This window comes from Delphinapterus leucas, chromosome 6 (genome assembly GCF_059928025.1).
Source record: "Delphinapterus leucas isolate spDelLeu-1000000601 "Yukka" chromosome 6, BTC_Dleu_Yukka2, whole genome shotgun sequence".
NCBI classification, from domain to species: domain Eukaryota; kingdom Metazoa; phylum Chordata; class Mammalia; order Artiodactyla; family Monodontidae; genus Delphinapterus; species Delphinapterus leucas.
In genome coordinates this window covers 75486956-75505038 of record NC_143134.1, presented here as the reverse complement: position 1 = coordinate 75505038, position 18083 = coordinate 75486956, and the positions used below count along the sequence as shown (strand labels likewise).

The 18083-nt window shown below is 42.0% G+C and overlaps 1 protein-coding gene across 3 annotated transcripts in view; it reads left to right on the top strand.

The window, feature by feature from the left end:
* Window positions 1–18083, top strand: part of APBA1 (amyloid beta precursor protein binding family A member 1) — a 239651-nt gene that overhangs the window by 44014 nt on the left and 177554 nt on the right. For 2 of the 3 annotated variants that reach the window (XM_089913286.1, XM_089913285.1), the window contains exon 1: window positions 3261–18083. This exon is cut by the window's right edge and continues 46509 nt beyond it. The exons of the other annotated variant lie outside the window; for it this stretch is intronic. The gene's annotated coding sequence lies outside the window, so the exon portion shown is untranslated. Of the gene's footprint in view, window positions 1–3260 lie in introns of those variants that run through there. 3 annotated transcript variants of the gene reach the window in all.

The window sequence follows — 18083 nt, the reverse complement described above, 5'->3', positions numbered from 1 at the left end:
TCATGTCAATATTGAAGATCTTAATACTTTATATCAATTTTGCTCTTGGGTCCACATTAAACAGATAGAACGTGTTATACAAGACAAACACAGCTTCTCTGCATGAGAAATTCTCCATATTAGAACCATCTCTTAGCCTGGGCCTGCTGCTTCAGAGTATTGAAACGTACTTTACCCATTTTATTTACTTGGGCCAACGGCTTATCACTAAAGCAGCCCACAAACATTTATTGAGTAATTTTCTCGTATAGAGTATGACCTAAAGATGCAGCTCATGATTAATTCATATGGTGAAGCTGAAAACTGCTGCTGGTGTCACCTTCTAAAATTAAGCTTGTGGTTATAATTAAGAGCTAAAGCCCTGGGGCATTCAGTATTACTGCTGACTTGATTGTTAACAGGGAGAGCTCCAGGAAGTATCTTTCAACTCCTGTTCCTCTAAGCCAGCTTGGATAAGGTGTGGTAGCGTTAGAGAAACTTGTATTTGAAGTTGTTCTCAAGGACATGGTAGCAAGTGCCTCGGTGGATTGAATGCGGATGGAGAGGAAACTTTGATCATTTGAGAGATAGTATACCAGCAAGTCCTTTTATCCTGCAGGTTGTCAGAGGAAATAACATTTACCTGACCGGAAGGTCAGCGAGGAGAGTAAATGCTGAGAGGATTGGGGTCTCCCACTTTGCGCTCTAAGTTACCAGCTCAGATGGCAAGAGTCTGAAGTGGCGTGCTTTGCGTGAGAGTCTCAGCCTTCTGGCTCCACTGTGTTTTTTCACATATCTAAAATGTTCAAGGTGCTATCTTGCCTTCAGGTTTTGCATGGCCATATGTCACTAAGCTTGACTTACTTGTCGGGCTAGGTCCCAGCAGGAAACAATCAAGTAATTTATTGAAGGGACTATTTAAAACCTTATGTTCAGGATTAAGGAAAAGGAGATCGTGAAACATTCTGGGGCTTGCAACAGCAGGGAGCCGTTACCCCTTCACCACCCTCTAGGCCTGAAGGGGCCAGGAGAAGGAGGATTACCAAACCCTGGAGAAAGTAGCTGGAGCTGTAAGTGAGGGCAGGCTGGCAGGAGCTGTGACCTTTGGGAGAGGTGACTTAGCAGAGAGGGAGCTATAGGAACAGACACCCAGAACTCACTTTCCTTCCTCTGTCCTATCCTGCCTATACCTCCCATTGGTTGAATCTAACCAGAAGCTAGAGGATAAGGAAGCCCATTGAGGCAGGTCAGCTTTGGAACACAGAGCAGATAGAGAGTAGATCCAGAGAGGCCATTGGGAGAGTATCCAACAACATCTATTTCTTAGAATGTATACAAATGTAGATTGTCTTATTCAGAAAAATGACAAATATGAACAAGAAATTCAGATGTCTGATTTCAGATCACTCTGTGGGTTGGAAGTGAGAACTCCAGTAATAGTTGGGCTAAAAATAGTAGTTATTAGCATTCTCATCTTAATATTTATTAGGAGCTTACTTTGTGCCAGGTAGTGTTCTAAATACTTCATCTATATTAACTCGTTTAATTTTCAAAACAATCCTATGAGATACATACTGTAATTAGTCCCATATTACTATTGAGAGAGCTGAAGCATAGGGAGCTTAAGGTATCTGCCCAGTCTCAGAGCTAGGAAGTGGAGAGCTGCACTCCTGCCCTGCACTGCCTCTTACTCATTAAAGCCAAAGTATGTAGAATACATCTGATGGGGGAAGGGGGCTGCAGTGTTCAGTAATGATTACTATTTGCTTCCAGTTGGTAATTGGAAGAGATTTTATATGTTAGAATTCTCTTCCCACACTTGAGAATTTTAGGTCTATAAGGGCAAAATTCATTTGTTTGTGGGTCATTAGCTGTGACCCCCACCTAGAACAATTTAGTGATGGATTTTCTCTCTCCCCCCTTTATGTTATTTTTCTTTCCTCTGTTATCCAGACAGAAGGTACTCTTTTTGAGCCTCAGAAGGACAGTACCAACAGAATAGCATCTACCGAGTGCCAGGCACTGGCCAGAGAACTTGAGAAAGATAAATTATTTGATCGTCATAATATCCCTGCAAGGCAGCTGTTAAACTCCCTATTTTACAGGTGAGAAGACTGAGTCCTGGAGACGTGGTTTCTTGCCCAAGGTCACACAGTTAGGAAGTGAAAGTCCAGGTCTCACTTGCTCTAGTTCCATCTTTTCCACTATACTGTCTCTCAGAGGCTAAGTCACTTGCCCCAGGCCAAGGCCATCAAGGCTGATGAATAAGCTTTCATGTGACCAAAGCCCCTAAGTACTTTTCCACCTGAACACCTGTGTTTATTTATGGGTCATTCCCAAGAAGAGAAACTGAGGAGAGGCCTGAGATTTAGGAGAAAATGAGGATGGCTGTGGGGTCATGGAGAGAGAAGAGTACTTCTAGAAAGAGAGCGTGGTCACCTATGCCAAAGGCAACAGACAGATAAGTTAAGGACAAGTGTCCCTTGGATTTGGACATGTGGGGAGCATTGGCAACTTTAGCAAGAGCAGTGTTAGGAGACAGATCCAATTAGAGTGAGAACTGAAGAGGAAATGGGAGGGCCAGGAAGTGGAGGCAGCACGTCTGGACTTTTCCTTGGAGAAATGTGGCTGGGAGAGATGAAGAAATTGAGTGGTAGCCAGGAGAGTGGGATGGTTCTTGAGAGATAGGAGATGATATCAATAGAATATGTTTGAAACCGATGAACAGGATCCACAGACCGTGAGAGGATAATAATGTAGCAGAGAGGGAGAACAACTGAGGATCAAAATGAACCTTTTTAACTTAATTCTACATGACCTGGCCCCTGTCCACATCCCTGACCCCATCTCCTTGGTTGTTAGGCCCAGTCACTCTCACTTTCTTTCTGTTTCTCCATGCTAAACTCAGTCCTGCCTTAGTACCTTGGCACTTGTGTTTCCCTCTCCCTGGTACGCTCTGCTCCCAGATCTTTGTATGTCTGGCTCCTCCTCGACATAGAGGTCTCAGCTAAAATGCCATATCCTCAGAAAGGACTCCCCTGACCACTCATCTAAAGTGGCCCCCTGCACCTCTCCCCACTCACTCCATCATAACCCTGTGTTACCTCCTTTGTAGCACATTTCCTCTTCAAGTCTGCTCAGAAGTCATCATCTTAGTGGTGTCTACCCTGACTGCCCCAATTAGAATTGTGACCCACTGCCCCGCCACATACACGCTTCTAATTACCTTTATCCTGTTCCCTCTCTCTCTCTCTCTTTTTTTAAGAATTTTTTTTTTTTTTTTTTTTTTGCTGCGCGGGCCTCTTACTGCTGCGGCCTCTCCCGCTGCGGAGCACAGGCTCCGGATGCGCAGACTCAGCGGCCACGGTTCACGGGCCTAGCCGCTCCGCGGCATGTGGGATCTTCCCGGACCGGGGCACGAACCCGTGTCCCCCGCATCGGCAGGCGGACTCTCAACCACTGGGCCACCAGGGAAGCCCTAATATTTTTAAAATAATTAATATTTTGGCTGCGTTGGGTCTTCGCTGCTGCACACAGGCTTTCTCTAGTTGCGGCGAGCGGGGGCTACTCTTCGATGCGGTGCACAGGCTTCTCATTGCGGTGGCTTCTCTAGTTGTGGAGCACAGGCTCTAGGCGTGCGGGCTTCAGTAGTTGTGCCTCGCGGGCTCTAGAGCACAGGCTCAGTAGTTGTGGCGCACGGGCTTAGTTGTTCCGCAGCGTGTAGGATCTTCCCGGACCAGGGATCGGACCCATGTCTCCTGCACTGGCAGGTGGATTCTTAACCGCTGCGTCACCAGGGAAGTCCCTCTCTCTCTTTTTAACATAGCGTATATCACCTTTTAACACAGTGCATAAATTACCTACTTATTATGATGTGTTCTTCTTTCTCTCCCCTGGTAGAGTGTGATCTCCATGAGGGTGGGAAGCTATGTCTGTTTTGTTCAGTGATGCATCTCTAGTGGCAGAGCACTGCCTGGCCAGGAGTAGGACCTCCCTAATATGTTCACTTGAATTAACTTTCCACTATCTGAAATTACTTTGATCAGTTGTTGGCTTGCTTGTTAACTCTTTGTCCCCCAACTAGAGTGCAAGCAGGGACCTTGTCAGTCTTATTTGTTGCTGTAACCCCAGCACTAAAACTGTGCCAGTATATAGCAGATGCTCAATAAATATTTGTTGAGTGATTGATGGTTACATTCCCTAACTTGATTGAATTCCCAGACTTGAGACTTGATTTGCCTTGAGCACAACTGAACTAAGACTCTCCACCTGTACTCTCAGACCTTTGCCATGCTTTGTCCCTCTGGAAATTTCTGGAACTTCAACATCTGCAGTAACACAAAATATGAATTCTGGCTCCATTTAATGCAACTTGTTGTCATCATTATATGGATGATATTATATCTGTTTTTACTTCTTAATACATACATATGCTGAATAAATATTACTCAAAAAGTAAGATTAATCATGAACTATTAGCACTAAAATGATTCTTAGAGGTTATCTAAATCTGTATCATGTACCATGATTAATATCAGGAATTGGGTTAACATTAACATCAGCTATCTAATTATAATGTGTAGTAAAAATTCAACTAAGAACTAAATATCCTAAATATTAGCTAAATAACCTTGTCATTAACCAAGTATTTGACACTGACATTGAACAAGTGGAGGAGAGGAATCCTGAACATATAATGGATATATTTAACAGTTATAATTCATTTCAATTCAGACGTTAGCTGTAATTTTTCCATTTATGCTCCACTTATTATAGGAGCTACATATTCTAAAGATACCTTTTGCATAGTTTTATATAAGCAACCTTATGTGATTAATTTTTGAACTTGTCATCCTATAAAAAAGCTATAAAGAAATTATTGAAAACCTAAGAAATGTAATTGAGTTAACATAGGTAGAGATTAGCACAGGAAGTTTTACAGCCCTGTAAAAATACCTTCAAAGCAGAAGGCCACATTAGGCATTCTTTCTTTTATAATTGACTTTTATTCCAGAACTATGCTAAGAACTCACAAGTATAGAGATTTAATGGAAACTTATTTGCAAAAACATGAGCTATAGGCAGACAAAGACAAACTGGTTATATGTCATTGTTCTGCATTTCCAGGAATTTTAAGTAAAGCTACTTAGAAGTTCCCTGTATAGTATAATAAGATTTTAGAACATGTCACTATACCCGTTATTTTTCATTGTCTGCTTAAGAAGCTCCTCTGTTTAATAAGCTCTCTGTCGGAGGACCCAGATCATCTAAGAAGCTAATAGGTATCCTTTGGAAAAGTTGATACGGAGCTCAGCTGGCTCTGTCCAGCTCTGTCTGAATGTTTCTTCCTGGGATTATCTGCACAGGAAGGGGGTTAGCAAAGAGCTCTGTAGCCAGACTTAGAATGACCCTGATTCCTTTGCAGGGTGGGCAGAAAGGGACTTATTTCTTCTCTCAGTGAATTAGTTTTCTGTTTCTGCATACTGATTACCACAAACTTGGCAGCTTAAAACAGCACACGTTTCTTATCTCACGGTTTCCATGGGTCAAGAGTCTGGGCAAAGCTTTGCTCGGTCCTCTGTTCAGAGACTCACAAGACTGCACTCAAGGTGTCCACAAGGCTATGTTCTCATCTGGAGGCTTGACCAGGGAAGAATCCACTTCCACGCTCACTCAGGTCATTGGTAGAATTTATTTCCTTGAGGCTGTAAGACTGAAGGCCCAGCCTTTACTAGCTTTGAACGGTAGTCCACCCACAGCTCTTTGCCATGTGGACTTCTCAACATGGGAACTGACTTCATCAGGCCAACAAGGAGAATCTCTCACTATATATTAGTCGTGGGAGTGACATCCTGTCGCCCTTGCTATGTTCTGTTGGTTAGGAGCAAGTCTACAGGTCATGCCTGCCCTCAAGGGGAGGGGATCACACAAAGGCATGAACAGGAGGAAGTAGCATCATTGGGGTCACTTTAGGGTCAGGTACCTCATTCCTACACTGATGCTTTTGCCTTTTAGCCATCACATCATACCTAGCTTTTGCTAAAGTGAGTGGTAACATAAAATGGAGGAATTTGGACCTTATTTTTTTCTAGTTGGGAGCCTAATTCAAGTTCTTTTCTCAAGCTTCTTTCTGTGTTGTGGGATCTCTCTTGGTTACTTTGGGGGTGAGAGAGAGTCATTGAGGATAATGGGAGGAAATCAAAGATCTTGCTTTTGAGGAAGGAGAAGGTTGGCTCCAGAGTTTTGGAGTAGCCGTCATCTGTGTTTCATGTGGCATTAACACAACTTCCACTTGATTTCTCATTATGTCACTGGGGAAAGTCCTTTGCGTTATAACAATGAATTGACACCGATGGCACACATACTGTCAAAGGAGTTCTGCAGTTAGGCTGGGAGCTGGTCCAGATGAACTCAACGAGCATGTCCCACCCACAAATATTTTGTTTTTGCTATAAAATTAGAAAGTTTGCCCTCCCATGCAGGCCAGTTAAGGAAGGATCTATTCCCCAGAGATCTAGTTAACGGAAGAGAGCTGTTTTCCACACTGACTGAGAGAGAGGGAGAGAGAAGGAAAAATAAAAACCCTAGGGTGACTCTAACTGCATTGAACTATAATGAATCTAAAAATGGTGTTATTTGATAATGAAAAAAACCTAAACCAAACCCAAACAAAAAGGGACTCTTCACAGTTTAAAAAGCATAGTGATTTTGCGATATTTTAAAAATTCTCTCTCACATTGAGAGTGTTCATATTTGTGGTAAATATGATGTAGTGTGTTTCTGTTTACATTCTTACTAATAACTTGCCCTTGCAGTGCTTTAAGAAATGCCCACGGAGTGGTTTAGCTTTATTCAGAATAAAGAATAGGTCAGCTGTGTGTACCGTTGCATGGAAGGATTTGAATAGTGACTAGAAGGCACTTTTAAGCACTGACAGCCAGAATTAGTGAGGTAGAAATCTGAAAAAGCAAAAGCATTATTTAAAATAATACTTCTGAATTTATCCAAGTTTTTTTCCCCCCCAAGTGCTGCTTTTCTCCCACTGGCCTCAGGATTATAAACTTTGAGGACTTAATGGCTGGCGTTAGTGGGTAAATAAATACGAGAAGAGATGCCATTGGCTTTTATAAATATTGGTATGCCTTAGGACATGAACAGAAAATCATATTTCTTTCTTAGGCTTTGGAAGCTTATGTCCCTATTCCATTCTCTCAAGGAGGTTTGTCCATGTCTTAAAGAGTAAATTTATATAAACAGCCAAAGGTCTCAGAAATTGGTTGACAGATAAAGAGGGCAGCACATTTCATTTTTCCTGTTCCACATTTTTGAGGACATGCTGATTTATGCAGTGTAGCTTACAGCACTTTCTTACTGTCTTGTGTATTATCATAAAATTTGTGACTCTTAATCCTTAATGGGAAGTGTGGTAACATATTAAAATGGAGAAATAGTGATTTGAATTTGATTTATTGGATCACCACTGTTGGTTTTTATATTATCCTTTTAAAGTACTAACAACTCCTAATGCATGTTTGTCCAAAACCAGTTTACTCCTGTGCAGTAGAAAGACCTCTGTGGCCAAGAAATGAGCCAATATGACTGCTCTTCACTTTTTGGTAGATGCCTATGGCTGAAGCTCAATTCATCCTCAGCATAGCCACACACATCACCAGTATGCATGTTGCTCCTCACTGACCTTATAAGCTTGTGAACTATATTTAGAATCTACCAATTGGGCCTAGAAAAAGAGCAAATGCATTTAAAGGCTTGAACAAAAATTTGACATAACCTGTACTTAACAGATTGTTTTTTCTAGACCTAGAATGATATTTAAATGGTAGTTAATGTTTGAGTTTCCCCCAGTATCCAAGTTAATCCCCTTACCAAATAACTCAGATAAAACCTTTTCAGATGATCAGGGTAGCACTGGATATACTGTGCCAATAATGTGCTTAAGAATTAATCTTCTGAATTTATTCCCAGAGAGTAATTTAGGCAGTGATGAAACTGAAGCCTGGTGACATATGTTGCTGTCTTATATGTTCAAGTTCATGGTCATGCACTGAGTCAAAACCTCTTATAGTCGTTGGGATATGTTTCAGACTTTAGTAGCACTTCTCTAATAATAATATGGTTAATGTTTTATAAAAAAACAAATGAAAAGTTTGAATTATGTTTTAACTAAATTAGCTCCAGAAGAGAACAGAAGTTTAAACTGTTTGGGTCTATGGGTGACATATCTCTAAACCCAGTTAATGCAACCTCACTGTTTCCCCTATTCACATGTCCAGTAAATATTGATGGGCTGACTATGTGCCAGGGAAGGTTCTAGGCACTGGGGATACCACAGTGGTCAATTCAGACAAGATCCCTGTTTTATGGAGCTTACATTCCATTTGAGGAAGAAGACAATTAGCAAAAATATAAATGTTCAAGAGAAATATCAGCTGGAGATAAGTCCTATGCAAAGAATTAAATAGGGCCTCGTGATGAAGAGTGATCAGACTCAGGGAAGGTCTCAGTGAGAAATACAGACTGTAAATGGAGATCCCAATGTCAAAAAGAGCAGTCCCGGGAAAGATGAGGGGAGAAAGCATTCCAGGCGGAAGGGACAGCTGGTGTAAGCCTGGTGTGTTTAAGGCCGGAGAGAAAGCCTTTGTGGGCTAGAGCGCGCTAGGAAAGGGAAAGGTGGCCCAGTGTCGGGGTCATGTTGTACAGAGCCCTGTATGGTAGGGAAAGGAGTTTGAATTTATATTACACACAGATAGAGCCCAAAGATTCCTGGAATGTAAGCTCCACGAAGGCAGTATGGAGACAAGAGACCTCCATACTCTTAGGAGACTATTGCTGTGGTTTGGTTGTCAGCAATTACGTATCTGTAACAAAGGCTGGCCATGACCTATTTTTTCCTTTGAAAAAAAAGAAGAAAAACCTGGAAAAATATGTCCCATTTTGACAGTGGAGAAAGAATTTAAAGCATTTTAAACGTACTGTTGACATCTATTTAAACTCAACTTCACATCTGGATTTCTCTGTATTTATGAAAACTTAAACGATAAATCATGCCTGGTTTTCAAACCCTCACTCAAGAACAAAGTTTTGGGCACACCCTATTAACTTTGTTGGGAAGATTTATGTAATTTCTTGGAAATTTGACTTCGGTGTGTTGCCCTCTAGAATTCAGAACAAGTTTCACTTTCCACTGAAGGTGGAAGGTCTGACTTGGATGAGAATGTAAAACCAGGTCTTTTACCTGCTGGGCACCTCACCTGAGCTCTGTGGGTAGGGGGAGGGGCAGCCCTATTCAACTGCCCACAGGACAGCAGCAGGAACTGAACACAGACTCTCCTACTCGCAAAGAAAAATGCTATTTTGTGGGTACTTTCCTTAATAATTAATAAGAGAGGAGAATTAAAGAAATTATTTGAACTATAAAAATTGTTTCAAAATTGAATGTGCTTTTCATTTGGGATCTTGGCCCAGTTCTGAAAAATTGTTTGGTACGGTAAGAATGAGAATTATATGCTCTGTAAGTGTGTGGGATGTTTTCATCTGAAGCATCCCCCATCCACCCCTATGCTGATCTTACACAATATGGGTACTCCTTTAAAATTCAATGTATCATAAATTCATGCTGCTCTTTATTAAATTTAGAGACCATTTGATTTTCACCAGAAACTGGCTCAGACTACACAGTATTCTAATTTGGGCCTCCAGGAACTTTAAGTTTCGAATCCAGAATCCCTCAGAAGCAGTTTGCCAGCATGTTCTAAATATGGGTTACAAATGAGTAAATGAAAAAAAAGGATTATGATAATTTATGTTTCACATTTTATGTTGCTTTACATTTCTAAAAATACATTCACACCTACCTTGTATAATTCTCAACATATCCACATGAGAGAGGTATTACAACACACAAAGGGAAAATCAGACACATTAAGGTGACCTACTCAAGGTCACAAAGCTAGAAACAGCACAACTGTCCACCAGTTCTGTTGCTCACATTGTGCAGGGGGTCGGGCTGTGTTCAAATGGCCAGGGAGCCTGTAAGAGCACAGGTTTGGGCCCCACCCCAAACCTGAATCAGATTTGCTAGTTTTGGAGTCTAGAATCTGCATTCGTCAAGCACCGTGGCCCAGCCGAGTTTTATATGTGGTAAAATTAAGAGCAATTAACAGGTCTAGTCACGTCACCCCTTGGCAAAATCGAGTTTGGGGAAGATTTTCTGTGACCCATCTACCTCCTGCTCCAAATCTTGTTCTTCCCTTGGAGCCATCAAGCTTACTTACCTCTTTCTTTTATCAAACTCCCTCTGAGAAGAGGATGTGCAAAAGCTAAAAGTACCACTCCTCCATAGGATTTCTGCTTTGTAACACACAGACCAAGTCTTAAGTAAAAAAAGGAAAAAGAAAGAAAAGAAAATCTATTGGAGCAGTGGAGGAAGCATGTAGGAATAAAGGAGAATGAGGCCCTCCCTGAAATTGTAGAATCAACCTCACGTCACCTATTCTGTTGCAATCTCAGGTCAGGTATGGGTACAGTGCTGACCTACCAGCTGCACATTTCAAAACAACTATAGATTGTTAATCTAGGTTTTTAGGGCAGGGTGCCTATGAGCCTCTCTTGAACTTGCTGTTTCCCAGACTTTTCAAGTACAACTTAGCTGTTTGAGCCAAAGATCATGTCAGACCCTGGGCATTTAAGGGTGAAACTTGGGTCTTCTCTTTCTAGTGGGACCCCCTTAGAGCATCTTTGGCAATGACCTCTGGCTCTGCCAAGGGTGTAGACACTAGAGTCATGAGGTCATTGTTGCAGATTCTGTTGCTGCCTGTGCAAATCACAAAGGCAACACGTGCCGTTTCTATGGGCTGTGATTGCCAAAACTACAGCTGACCATGAGCTGCTCTCCAAACATTAGAGGGGTTTGTTGTGAGTGGTTGGGAAATCATATTCCCCATCCTTACTGACACCTCCAGGGAGATGTCTTTAGCTTGGGCAGGAATTTAGTTCCTGGGCTCTGGATAAGCTGTTCTGGGACATACAGAAGAATATGTAATCTCAAGAAGATCCGAAAAGGCTTCTTGGTGTAAGAAGGTATAAAAACAGGCGTTTGTTTCATTGCACTGGCCTTAAATGCTATTGCTACTGAATGACTTCACAGGCCAGAAACATCTGTCAGTGGCATTTGTCTCTGCAAATGGAAGAACCCACGAAACCTAGCCAGAACCTCCCTGTTCTCGTAATGACCTCGACACAGATGTGCTCATGTTTAATCACCTTTGGAGATTAAGCCTCAGTGTATGATTCATTTCTTTGTTTCACTTTCTAGAGATGGTTTTGCTGGAGGAGACATGTGTGCCATGTGTGAGCCTTGCTCTGCCTCTTAGTGATTCTGAAACTTAGGGGAGGTGAGCTGATTCTGCTCAGTCTTAGTTTCATCATCATTGACAGAAAGATAATGGATTGAATCAGTGGATCCCAAACGTGGATGGCATCCCATATTCCTGGGACCCGTCCCAGACCTACTAAAACAGAATCTCAGAGTCTGGGCCCTGGGAATCTACGTTTTTAAAAAAGCTCTCGGGGTGTTTTGGGTACTCATCAGGTTGGGTGCCTACTGCATCAGGTGATCTTTCAGAACCCTCTGGCTTGGATGGACCAGGAGGAAACACCTATCCTGTTTATCAGGTTGCCATTCGGGACAGTAGGACGTGGTTTATTGCTAATCATAGCCAACATAGGGTTCCAATTAATTGCTTCGTTTCTGCCAAATGCCATGGTTTATTCATTAGTAGAAAGTAGATTAAAGATCACAAAACATTTGCCTACAAAGCCTGCTGAGCCTGACTCACTCCTGTTTTCCTGTTATATTCATGAAGCACAGTTGTAATCATGGCCAATACTCGCTTAGTGCTGGTGCCAGGTGCTTTTCTAAGATATATATATATGCTCATTTGATCCTTATAACCACTCTATATTGTGGGACTATCGTGATACCTATTTTATAGATGTGGAAACTGAGACACAGAATAAATAACTTCCTCCAGCTACTTAGTAGTGGGGCCAGGACTTGAACCTGAGTAGCCTACTCAAGCGTGATACACCGAGCTGCTGTGCTATACAGACTCTCCATGGATGAGAGTTTGTCACTGGCTTGTCTGCTTTTACTTTGGGTTTCTAGGCTGGTTGATTGGAAGGATGGTCGGGTACTACTCAAGACAGGGTGGTGGAGGGGCCATGGGTTTGGCAGGGAAAGATCTGTTTGGCAAATTGAGTTTGAGGTGTATCATGGATATTGGGAAAAGTTGGGCCTCACTCTCTGAAGCGGAGACACGGGTAGAAGAGCAGAGTGGGGGAAATACTAGAAGAGACGTGGATGACATAGGTGAAAAGCGGGATACAGAGTGCTGAGAAAGCGAAAGAGGACAGCCACCATGAGGGTTGCCTCCCTTCTGGTCCAGATGAACGGGGAGCTGACTCAGGGCAAAGGAGCAGTCAAAGAAGTAACAGGAGAACCAGGGGGCTGCAGTTTCAGAAAACCAAGAGAACACAGATTTTCTCAAATGAAGGAAAGATAACTAGTATCGAGTGGTACAGTGTCAAATAAATGGAAAACTAGGACCTCGTTGGTAACCTTTCAGAAGGGAATTTCAGGGTGTTGAAGTACCAGACAACAAGATCATGTTAGATGAAACTGTGTTGACGTCCTACATTTAACTTAATTATTTTGTGTAATCCTCTGCGAATTAATACCTGCGGAGTTAGTACTTGAAGGAAATCCCACCTGCATCAAGACAACCAGCTCACCAGGCTGTCAGCACCTTTAACATTTCAGTATCTGCAGTTAAGCTCACCTCGCTGGTAATTACAACTACCATCTGGTGAATGCTCATCCTTAACAAAAGTCCAACCCATCCCCATTTTACAGGTCAGGAGACTGACGCACTGAGAGGTTATATATTTTGCCCTACATCTCTGTCAGTACAAGCAGCACTCGAATACAAGCCCAGCTCACACATTCACCCCCAGAAGCACTGCCTCCTTCTGCCACCTGCGCCCTGTGCTGTTCCAGCCGCCTCTTCCTTTCTGGAACCTCATTATTGTTCATCTGTGTACAACACAGGTGTGGCCAGACTGGCCTGAGCCTGCCTCCTTTAACCTCTTACCCGGGCCTTTCCATGCAGAGACAGAGTGAGTGGGTATAAAGGGCCAGGACAGGGCCCTGTGGCTGCTCTCTGACCTGTGGGGCTCCTCCTGACCAGCCACAGAAGGAAGACGTGGTGTGTCACCTCCCTGCAGTCTCTGGGGACAGTCTCTCCATCTTACCCGTTTCCTCAGCTTAGCATGTACCCTACGGCCTCTCATGTTCTTCCTGAGGACTTTGCAGGGAAAGAGGGACTGGCATTTATGCCAGGCTTTGCCCTGGCTTACAGAATAAATTTTTTTAAAACCCACTAGACCATCCTCAGGAGAAGTTGCAAGCCCCCAGCACTAACTTCCAGATCTAATTTGGGGCAGAAGAGGGAGAGGCAATGCTGGTAACTGGGACCTAGTTTTCCAGAAGACAGACAGAGCCGTCAAAGGAAGACTGTTTTCAGTTCAGTTTTAATTGCCTGTTTTTGAGTGTTGGGAAACTTATTTTTCCAGTGGTTGAGAGATTTCAGGCAACTTTTTACAGAGAAAGCCAGAGTAAGAATTTTTATTTTTGTCAGAGAATTTTGTTGGCTGTACAAACAAGGAATGGAAAATTTGCTGTTTACGTCATCAAGTAGAACATAGAGTGTGTGTGTGTGTGTGTGTGTGTTGCACATGCAGGGGCAGCCCAAGTACCTCTCTCTGTCAACGTGAATAATTAGGTCAGGAAACGTCTATTAAAACCAGAATTTAAGAAATGAGTGAGTGTCAGGTTCAAACTTTCTCATAAAGCAGGTTTTGTTTTATAAGCAGGTAAAATTTCATCTTGGTTTTTCTGTTTGTCCGAATCTAAGCACAGGGAAGGGGCCTGTATTTTAATAACTGAGAGATTTTGTTGTGCTCTTTGACGTGATGGTAATAAAGATGACTTGTCTTTATATGGCTCTTGGCGGTTGGCAGGGCCTGTCCACATACATTATTTTGAGTCTCACAACACCCATTGAGATAGACAGGAGAGAATGCAATCTGCTCTTCATGGTTGACGAAGGAGAGATTCAGAGAATTTAAGCAATTTCTGTAAGGTCACACAACTAGTAAACAGTAGGGATAAAATAGCAAATGTGTTTGTAGTATTTATGAGTGTAGTATTTATGAGTCTCATATCTCCTTCCCTGATTTACGGAGATCTCTCCAGTAGCTTCACCGGTGCTCTCAGCCTTCACAAACGATTGTTGTGTAATCACTCAGAGAGTATGTTTCTAAAGTAATGTTCATATTATGGGTTCCATTCTATGAATGTAATTTCTTTTCTTACGGCTCTTGAAGATATACATTTCTTTTTGTCCACCACTGGATGAATTCCTTGAGAGTGGGAACTAAGACTTAAATTCCTTTTGAATTGCCTCAAAACAACAATACTGTGCTTATTTCAATAAATATTGACCCATGTAGTTTTGTGGTCCAGTGCAGTCCTCAGAAGCCCTTTAAATAAAAGGGAACCAAACTGTATTAGTACCTGCCGCATGCTGAATGCTTTGCCCGCTTCTCTACAAACTGCATCTCAGTTAACTTTCACACAGTCCATCGAGGTAGACATTATTGTCCCTATTTTGTAGGTGTGACATTCAGAGAAGTTGAGAGACTTAACTGAGGTCCCCCACGTAAGTCTAATAGGTGGCAAGTTAGGATTTGAACCCAGATCTTTCTGGATCCAACATGTTTGTACCTTTCCTCTGTATATCTTTAAAAATAAAGGCTAAAATATTTGCTAAGAATTTCTTATGACACTTGAGACCTCGCCTGTCTTTGTGTTAGTGAATCTGCCTTCAGCCTACGTCCTTTTCTGCTCTGAGCCATAGATCACACTTCTCCTTCTACCTGGGTCTGCCCTACCTCTCACCCCTGTCTGATCCTCTCTGTCACAACCCTCTGATCTTTTTTAGCCCAGATCAATCTCAGTTGAATGTAACAAGTGACCTTGACTTCCTTATACCTCCACTTCTGTTTGTTTCTCTGTGGAAAGTACCATATCCTTCCTCACATAATAGTTATTCTAGTACCTGCCTTGACCTCCCTCTACACTGTAAGCTTTAGGGGATTGGAACTTATCCTACTTTTCATTTAGTCATTGCAGCATCTGGAACAGTGTCTCTTGCACATAGCAAGGATACGCTAAACGTTGAGCGAATTAAACTGAATCAAGAGAAACTGAGTGGTTCCTAGAAAAGAGCTGGTGCCAGCCCAGCTGCTTATATCTGCAGTGGTCGAAGAGTCTGAGAAGTCGTGCGGTTGCTGCACAAAGCTGTTGTCCATGGCTGTGTGCTTGTCAGAGTCTGAGCTCTGTTCCATTGCTCTGAACCTGCACTAAAGTGACTAGTCCAAGGATGACAAATCTGGAGCATCCATGCTGCCATTCCACCTCCCACACATTCCAGCAGGCGTTACCAAGCAATTAAAGTTGACATTTAAAAAAATGTAGTTGCTGCTCCTGTTTTGCTCTACCTAGGGTGTATGTGTGTGTGTGTGTGTGTGTGTGTGTGTGTGTGTGTGTGTGTGTGTGTGTGTTTATATTGGATAGTATCAATAAAACATTGAGATGCTGGAGCTTTAGCATTGCCTGTTTAAGTATGTCAGGAAACACCCAGATTTGATCTTCTCATTGGCAAGAAAGCAGGATTTAAAGGGAAGTATAGTTTCACAGTAATGTGAATGTACTTAATGCCACTGAATTCTACACCCCCAAAATGGTTAAAATGATAAATTTTATATTATATCTGTCTTACCACAGTTAAAAAAAGAGGTATAAGTCCCAAATATTTGGTGTTAAAAGTTGCATGACCTAGCACTAGGGGTGGATACAGTTTTGGGGAGAGTGGAGGTATAATCCCCACTTCTTCCCATATTCTCAACAATTTCCCAAGCCTACAGCAAACATGCATCATGACCTGGGGTAAATTTATTATTAAACCATATTTCTGGCTCTTAAAGTGGGGTTGGGTGTATAGGGAATAGTCAATAAGTATTTGTTGATGATGGTAATGACCACATGTAGGCGGAATACATACATACTCACTAGCTGAGATTCCATCATTGGTTATCCAGTATAAATATAATTGCTCAGTCAGTTTCTACACTATGCCATCTTGGTAGTGTATGTCTTCTCCATCTGGCTTTAGGCTCTCTACAGACAGGAAATAAGTCAACCACTAGAAGATGAACCCTCCAAGACATGAATTGTCATTACTTTTATTCAACATCATTTCTTTTTCCCACTTCCCAGTATAATGTTCAGCAAGGAATAAGTGTAAGCATTTTTAAAAACGTTGCATTAAGGAATAGAATTGACATCTGGTTTGTTTTATGTTCATTTCAGTGCCTAGCCTAGTTTGTCACACATACAGTACATGTTTATAGGTTAAACTGATGTTTCAGATGAAAAGCATATCCCATACCACAGTGGGCATCACCTACTTGCACATAAGAAGGGCTAATTAAATATTAGTGGTTGTTATTAGATTATGTCTAGAAAATATTAAAGCTAACACAGTGGCACAAGGGTGGAAAAAAGCCACATCTTTAGAGGAGGGACAGAGGGTGATGGAAACATTGCATAATTAGGGCTCAAAGTTGGGAAAGGATACCTTATGGGTATATGACCTAAACCTAAGTTCTCAGCATGGGTGCTCTTTAATTCAGTTTGCTTTAGGTAATTGCATGTAATTATCTACTGGGTCTGTATCACTGCTTCTAAGGAGGAGAAAACCAAAGGGGACCTCTTGAAGATAATGGTATTTAGATATTCCTTTGTGACCTCTTTTCCCTTTGTATGTTGTAGTATGTTGGAAATACTGTTCTTATGGAGGCTAGTGACTTAAAGAAGACGTGTGCATGTAATGGGCCATGATCCCTTACCAAGGTGTCATTATTCTTCCTCACTGCGTTTTCGTTTTAGCCCTTTTGATATTCTGAAGTTAGCTGTGAGTATTGGTTATACTTCTGCTCTCTGATCCACCTACCCTCCCCCCACTTCCTTTTGAGTAATTTGATGATGGTATAGATTTTTTAAAACCCTTTCAATTAAAAAATAAAAGAGGAAATAAGATTGATTAAGAGGTACCTGATCTTGTGTGGGTGTACTAATTCACCACTGTAGCAGTTTCCACCTAGGTAAACATTTCTTTTTTTTTTTTTTTTCATTTTCACCAAGACCTTTATTGAACAACATATTCACCATTTTGTTCCATTACCTTCTTCCATTTTTCAGGCAACTTCATAATTCCATCTTCACAAAGCTTTTTATCTTTTTGAGCAAAGAACAAACATTTCTGTTTCTTACTACTGAGTTTGCAGCCAACAGTTTTCATCGTGGTAATTAAAAAGATTTTTGTCAGTAAGAGACAACACTGAGATTCCAACCCAAGTGGTCTGCATCTGGAGGCACAGCTCTAACGTCTGGTTAGTACTGCTTTCCATGCTCTATTGGTTGGCACAAGGAGACCAGTTTTTGTCCCATTAATGTTTTACTTTAGTAAGTCAAAAGTTATCACAAAATACTTTGGGGAAACAGAAGAAAAGAAAAATATGTGCTTTTATTTAGAGATGAGTACTACCCTATGTGTATTATTCAAAGCACATAGGGTAAAGCTTAGGTTAGAGGAAGCTTGAATTAAAAACTATAAATGTGCCCATTCACCAGTTCTAGAAGTAACTGTGGATGCTGCTGCCACTTTTCTTTTTTCATTCCAAAGGAGATGATCACAGAATCAACTAAAGGCGGAACTCCTCACTTTTTTTTGGCGGTACGCGGGCCTCTCACTGTTGTGGCCTCTCCCGTTGCGGAGCACAGGCTCCTGACGCGCAGGCTCAGCGGCCATGGCTCACGGGCCCAGCCGCTCCGTGGCATGTGGGATCCTCCCGGACCGGGACACGAACCCGTGTCCCCTACATTGGCAGGCGGACTCCCAACT